Raw genomic sequence first — 7,783 nt, forward strand, 5'->3', positions numbered from 1 at the left:
CATCATAACATCATGTAAAGCACTGGCATTTTCCGAATACCAGGCTGTCAGAAGAGAGCTATACACCCCAGAGGACTTTGTATTCAGAGGGAAAGATAAATCCTAAAAGTCATAGGACTTGCTCTCTTTCTCACTGCCTGACAGTGTGTGCGCTTCTCAGATGTTTTGCCTTCAATTCAGAGTAAGGCATTTGATTTTCAGACACCCTCTCTTTCATTTCATTTACTAGCCCCAATTCCAATTATATTGTATTATACTGTATTGTTTTGCATTCTGATATCATATTTAGTAAATTAACTTTCCTCCTCAGATCAATGCTACTGGTCTGTTTCTAGACCCATCTCCCAACTCCCTACCCTTTTCCCTTTTTCCCCTTCCCCCTTTCCCAAGGCATGGGTCCGTGGGCCCCCTGCCTCATTAGTCACAGTACTAGTCCGAACCTGTAAACAGGCCCAGGAACCATCAACACACCCCCACCCCTACTCCCTTTTTTTTTTTTTCTAAGGCTGGTGGGCCTCTGGACCTGCTGTTCCCCTGTCATGGACACAGATAGATCTAGATGACTCTGAGAAACCAGACTAGGTAGACACTTACATAACGTTCCGCATCTCCAAGGCATCTATATTTACATTGTTGAATACTAAAAATACACTCTCCAGAGATAATCTACACCAAAGATGAAAGAAGACTTTGGGCGAGTCGAAATGGGGTGCTGTTGACAATCATTTCCATATAGGCTCACTTTGGCCTCCAGTAACGTTAACTTTTGGCATACCTGTGACTTCAAAAATATAAAAAGGTTTTGCCCCGTTATAAAATGATGACATTCAAGAACAGTGTATACCAGTGACTACTAGAGACTCATATTTTAATGGTTCTGATATACTAGCTCACTGAATAAACATAGTCAAAAAAATTCTACTATCCCAGCAGCAGTATTGCAAGATCACAGACGGAACCAATGGTTGACAACCAGGGAAGAAAAAGTGGCTAATTAAAGGCATTCAGATGCAAAGGGGGGCTCCAAGAGAGAAGGGGACAGACTCTTGAGCAGGGTCTGTGGCAGCACAAGGGGAAATGTCTACGAGCTCAGGGGGGCAGGTTTAGGTTACGTGTAAGGAAAAAATCTTTTGCAGTCAGGGTGCTCAGGCACTGGAACAGGTTACCGATTGTTGTGGTTGATGTCCCGTCCCCACAGGCTTTCCAGGGGAGTCTGGATAAGGCCCTGGGCAACCTGGTCTATCTGTGGTGTCCCTGTTCATTGCAGGGGACTTGGACTAGACAGCCTTTAGAGGTCCCTTGCAACTCGACTCTAGGATTCTGCCATCCTGTGTTTCCACATGGGGAGGTCAGGCCTGTCACGGTTCGGCCCAGTTCGGCCACCTCCTGTGACAGGGGATGAAGGGATCCACAGTCCCATGGAAAAGGGGAAGGGGGGTTAGGGAAAAGGTAGGGAGATGGGCTGGGACGAGGAAAAGCAGCGGCCACCAGCTAAGGAATAAAATCAAATTGACTACAAATGATAGCGGAATGCGAGATAATACAGTACAATGCAATATAATTGGAACTGAACCAAATACATGAGAGCGAAGCCAAAGGCCTCACTCTCGTGCTGTAGGCAAGCCAGCTAGGGAGCACACAGAGCCAAAGCGGGCAGAAGAGGAACAACCTCTAGACTCCCAGTCAGCTTCAACTTTCCCTCTGAATGGAGAACAGAAACAGAACGATGAAGTCTTCTGGGAGCTGCAGGTCACTCTCCTCTTCCGAGAGCCAGGTACTCGGAACCATCAGCAATCCACGGAACTGCAGCATGGACTCTCTAACTCCCAGCATGCTACGTGGTGCTGCGGTGTGACATACTGATCACAAACCTCAACTCCATGACAAGGCTACAGAACACGCTCCCCTGTCATGCCCAACACGGCCAGGGTTGGCCGCACGCATTGGATGCTGTCACAGTGAGCATTGCAGTGGCCTCCGGACATCCCAATGGCCGCCACTGCCCCGCCCTTTACACCGCCCTGTAAGTACGGGAGCAGCAGCAGCTGGCCCACACTTGCTGAGCTTAGGCCTTCTGGGTGCCACAGGAGAGGAGCCAGAGCAGGAAGGCAGGCGGCCGCTCATCTGGGTGTGGGTGAGAGAGAGGCGGTGCCAGGAAGCAGAGCAGGACGCCACCTGGCACGCAGAGCGAGTGCAACGGGCGCACGAGAGGCACTACTGCGTGAGAGACACAGCCATCGCTCTTGCGTCCACTGCCCTGTGCAGCCCACTAGAGACTAGTCTCTAGTCTCCAGGAAGGGACAAGATGAAGAACACACCTGTGCTCCATCAGCCCAAGAATGGTGTGCTGCACAGGCATGCACGGCGTTCAGAGAGCAGCGTGCAAGTGAGTCTTTCCTGCCATCAGCCGCCAGGATGGAGATCTCATCACGCTCACCGTGAGAGGAATCTTCTGCAGGAAATGCTCAGGCGCACAGAGGAGACTGCGAGGCGCAGCGTTGCCCCTTGGGGACAAAATGGCACGGGGCTCCTCATTCCCCACCCGGAGGTGGATGCTGTGGTGCCTATGGAGGTGTTGTGAGGCCCAGGTGCAGCGTCTGATGCATGGAGTCAGATGTGAATGATCCAAATCGTTTATTACAAGTTCTCACATCACTTATATACCTTCACAAGTTTTCTTTTTCTAGCTTTCCCATCCACCCCTACAACTTTCCCATCCACCTTTATATGTCAACAGAGCATTCTGCAAAGCACTCTTCAACCATTCACACAGGCGCTTATCCAATCAGAGCCATGAGATGTTCTTTCTTCTTCTAGGGGTGTCCTTGGTTCTTGGTGGATGATGTTTATCTTGCTCCACAGCTTCTGCTCTGAACAGTTTTTCTTGTATTCCCACAATTCCCCCTTTTTTGTTTATTTGCAAACTACTACCATACTATAAAATAACAACAGTATTTGTATATTAATAATATAATCATTATAACTCAATCAAGGCCTCGATTGACAATACTCTAAATGTGAGAAAGACAAACATAGCATAATGACAAGAAATACAGTTAACCTACTAAAAACAACAAATACGTGTTTGGCTTGCAACTCAAGTTTTCTGCAACCTGAAAATAAATCCCTGAAGGTCTCATTCTGTGTTAAGCTCTAACTGGTTAGAAAGAACTCTTCAACTTTCATATATTCTGATTTTGAACAATCACTAAAATTTGTACAACAGATGCTTGGCCAGAGCATGATACAGAGCCCAAGTGAAACACCTGCTTGCAAAACATAATAAACTATCAAGGTTAGCTCTCTTAGCGTGTGCCTCTGTCTCAGGTGCTGCATGGTCATATTTTAAAAATCCTGATTAGTGGGATGAAAGAGAGTTAATCATTCTGTAATACAGGGTTATTCCTTTGCCTGAGATTCCTTTCCTGGTTTTGTCTTTGCAAATCAAGAAAAGGCTAATTGATAGGCTGATAGCATCATAACCGAGCGTTACTAATACATTAAGAGAGCTATTCCTGTACATTACATTATTGGTAACATTAAATCCTGTTTAATTCACATTCAATCTACTACTAAAATAAAAGAAGCATGCAACAACTTAGATAACGCCTAATAACTCTAATTCTTGAGACTACATTTATAACACAGGAAAATCACCCACTCTATCATACCACTACTACTGTTGCTATTTGCAATACAAGTTACAAAGCAATACCAATAACTAAGAAGCACACAATCCCAGTCATTACAAAGGCTGGATGCTATTTTCTGCCTTGAGGTAAGGCCGAACGTGTCGTGCTGGAACCCACATAGGGCCAGTCCCTGTGGAAACACAGGCATATCCACGACCCCGAGTTATCAGTGTTAAGGGACCTTCCCAATGCCCTGTGGCCGTGTTCCGAATGTTGACCATTGGCCGTTCCTCGAGCGTTGGGGAGGCCCCAAAATGACAATCCGCACGAGTTATCTGTATGATCACGATTCAAAAAATTCAGCACAAGCAAAGCCTCACATAATCTTTCTTGTGGTGTGTCTCCCGTATTCCCCCTTTTTTGTTTATTAAGAAGAGATTTCAATGTTAGATGAGTATGCTCAATGACAGCTTGTCCAGGGGGAGAATGAGGAATGCCTATAATATGTCTAACCCCCCCATTCTTGGAAGAAAGTTCGTGTGGCCTTAGAAGTACATGCAGATCCGTTATTGTCTTTAACCAAGTCACACACAGGCTGCAGAGACACAGCAGAACGCGACGTAGGCGGGGCGGAGGAAAGCAGCGTCCCGCCGAGCGACGTGGGCGGGCCAGAGGGCGGGAGCGGCGCGGCGAACGTCGGGGGTGGATCGGAGGGCGGGAGCGGAGCGACGAGTGACGGTAGCGAAGCCAAAGGAGGGAGCGGGATGAGCGCCGGAGGCGGAGCCGAAGGCGGCAGCGACGCGATGAGCGTCTGGGGCGGAGCCGAGCGCAACAGCGAGGCGGGGGCGGGTTTGCGATTTCTGTTCTCCGCGGTCGGGGTGGGATCGGAGCCGCGGACCGAATCCGAACCAGAGCTGCGTTCTGCACTCTCGGGCAGCGGCGGGGGTGGGAGGGAGGGCGATGGGGAATAGTCGGAAGGAATTCCTCCTCGTCGAATTTAAGTCCTTCTGTTATTCGGTGCCAAACAGGTAAAAGTTTAGCAGCCGCTCTGTCTTTAGTAATAGAAGCCTCCCGGAGTTTGCGCCAATTTTGTCCCAAAGCTCTCCATCAGTAGAGAATCCAGTTTTCTTAAATTCAGGAACACTTTTGCTTATCCATTTGAGAAAAGTAACTAATGCTGAGGTAGATACAGGCTGATTCTGAAACGTTAAAACTAACCATAATGCTGCAAGATTTCTTTGTTGCTCCTTCGTTAGTGAACTCCCCGCAGTTCCCGACTGCTTGCCTTCTGTCCTGCAGAGCGCTGCGGGCACCAAACAAGCTCTCCGTAGTTCAGTCGGGCGGCGCTGCCGGACCGGGCTCGCTCAGCCTCGGCTTCATTTGCCCCACGCGGTGGGCGCCATTGTAGCGTCTGATGCACAGACTCAGATGTGAATGATCCAAATCGTTTATTACAAGTTCTCACATCACTTATATACCTTCACAAGTTTTCTAGCTTTCCCATCCACTCCTACAACTTTCCCATCCACCTTTACATGTCAGCAGAGCGTTCCGCAAAACACTCTTCAACCATTCACACAGGCGCTTCTCCAATCAGAGCCATGAGACGTTCTTTCTTCTTCTAGGGGTGTCCTTGGTTCTCATGCTGTTTATCTTGCTCCGCAGCTTCTGCTCTGAACAGTTTTTCTTGTATTCCCATTCTGGACATAGACTAAATGATGGGAGGCACCATAGCTCCCACCACCAAACAGGCAGCTGTGGGAGCCACAGCTCAAGCCGCTATTCACACCGTGACTCCTGACATGGACGTGACCACCCATCAGAAGACCATGGGAGCCACAGCTCCATCCACCATTCAGTCCACGACTCGAATCACAGACGCGAACACTGATCAGATGACCATGGGAGCCACCACTCCCGCCACCGTTCAGAACACGACTTGAGTCACAAACACGACCACCAATCACATGGAATTGGGAGGCACAGCTAGTGCCACCCATCTGACTACTGCGGGAAGCACAGCCATGGCCGCCGATAAGACAACAGCGCTAACCAAATACTTTCCACTCTCATGACAACAAGAAGAGGCCAAGACGTTCCTGTTTTTAAGAAAATAAAATTCTACAAACATCCTAGCTGAGGGTTTCTGCATCGATTTCTTTGGGTGCTCTGGGGAGGTGCGAGGGGCAGATGGGGGTGACCTTTCCCTTGCAATGGGACAATTTGATGGTAGACCAATGTTTAGCAGGTGATTTAGCTTAGTGATGGACAAAACTGTGTTCTCCTCCAGTGTCTGACACCAAAAAGGTCCTACGGGTCTTTCTGTGAAAGTGCAGCTATGCAAGAAAAGCAGACCATGAATTTCTGCTGATTTTGGTTTCACAGATGTTTCCTCCAGCAGTGGCTCTGGAGTATCCACTGTTGTGCCAAACATGGGTTCACGGGCCACAGGGTAGGCTAGGTTGCAAGAGAGCCGAGGAGCTAATCCAGCCCTCATCTGTGTGCAAACAGTTATTTCAAAGAAAAAGACACATTAAACCCAGGCCAGCCTGTGTTTACATCCAAGGCCACCTCTATCATGTTGGCTCAAGTAAAAAAATTCCAAGTCTGGAGGCAACTCTTCCTACTCTATGTTTTGTATGGTTCTACGATTCTATGATTCTGTCACTCTGTGTCCTCATCTTCATTTGAGAGTTCACCTCTGAGTGAGCAGTATCTCTGTGGACAGAGATTATCTCCTCTTGATCCATCACCTTTTGTCAGAAGGTATAAGCTACTTTTTTGTGTTTATCATCTTCTATTCCCTCATACCACTTTTATCCCAGTAGAAGGCACTGTCACTGCCTTCTTTTGCCACACATTAGTTGCCAACCTGCAAGGTACTCCCTCACAAGATTCTTAAATTATAATACGGCTTTTCTATGTAATATAATGGGATACTTTGGATTGGGAAAGACCATCCCTTTGAATAAAATCTTGCCAGGGCACATCCACTGTTTGTTTTGATCCTCATATCATGGGATTGCTTCAATAATTGAAAAATGGGACCCCTTGCAGGATGGTGGAAATATCCATGAATCTCTGGCCTGCATGGCTGAGTATTTTCATGGCCTCAGTAAAGACATACTGATTACTGGAGAACAACACTTGGCCACTCCAACATAGCATGGCCACTCCTGGTGGCTTTAAGTTGGTTAAATGTCTGAAGAAGCTTTCACTGATGAAAATTAACTACTACTGAGTTAATTTCCTTGAGCCTCGCTGAAAAACTTGTAAGACAGTTTGCAATACTGACGGGGAAGAAGCCAAATCCAATCATTCCCCTACAAAAGGTCCAAAACATCTCTTCAGCAAGTTCTGGGGACCCTGAACAAGGGAACCTGCATAAGCTAGATTCTGTAAATGAAAGAACTAGAAGAAAGGATCTCGTGATTCCACTTGAGCTGGATGTCTTTGAGATTTGACTGGCGGTAACACAAAAAATGAAAAGAAAAAAAGAAGAGGCAAGATAGATTGGTGGGGGTGCCCCCTGAACAGTGGCCTTCTGTCCAGACCACACTACATATAACAGTATGCCCATACATGGTAGCCAAAGTTATGGATTTGATGCAGCATTTTAGACAAAAACTGAGAGAAAATGCACCAACATGGTTACAGAACATTGGGGCAGAAAGCAACCTAGTACGGTATATAGTGATAGGACAACAAGGAATGATTTTAAACTAAAGGAAGGGAGATTTAGATTAGATGTCAGGGGAAAGTCTTTTACTGAGAGAGCGGTGAGGTTGCCCAGAGAGTCTGTGGATGCCATGTCCCTGGAGGCTTTCAAGGTTGGGTTGAATGGGACCCTGGGTAATCTAATCTACTACTTGATCTAGCAGTTGCAGCCCTGCCTGTACCAGGGGGGTTGGAACTTGATGATCCGTGAGATTCCTTCCAACCCAAGCCATTCTATGATTCTATGATAGGGTAATTGATGGAGTGGTTATTCTTTCTCTTTCAAAACAAGAACTAGGGGAGCATCAGTAGAAAAGGCAATAGAAAAGGAGGTGCTTCTTCACACTGTGGGTCAAGAAGGCTGCTGTGCCCTCCTTGCTGTAGAATGTTAAAATTCACCTGGCCTGATACAAACAAGAAAATTCATTGAAAAG

This window comes from Meleagris gallopavo, chromosome 3 (assembly GCF_000146605.3).
Source record: "Meleagris gallopavo isolate NT-WF06-2002-E0010 breed Aviagen turkey brand Nicholas breeding stock chromosome 3, Turkey_5.1, whole genome shotgun sequence".
In the NCBI taxonomy this organism is placed as follows: Eukaryota; Metazoa; Chordata; class Aves; order Galliformes; family Phasianidae; genus Meleagris; species Meleagris gallopavo.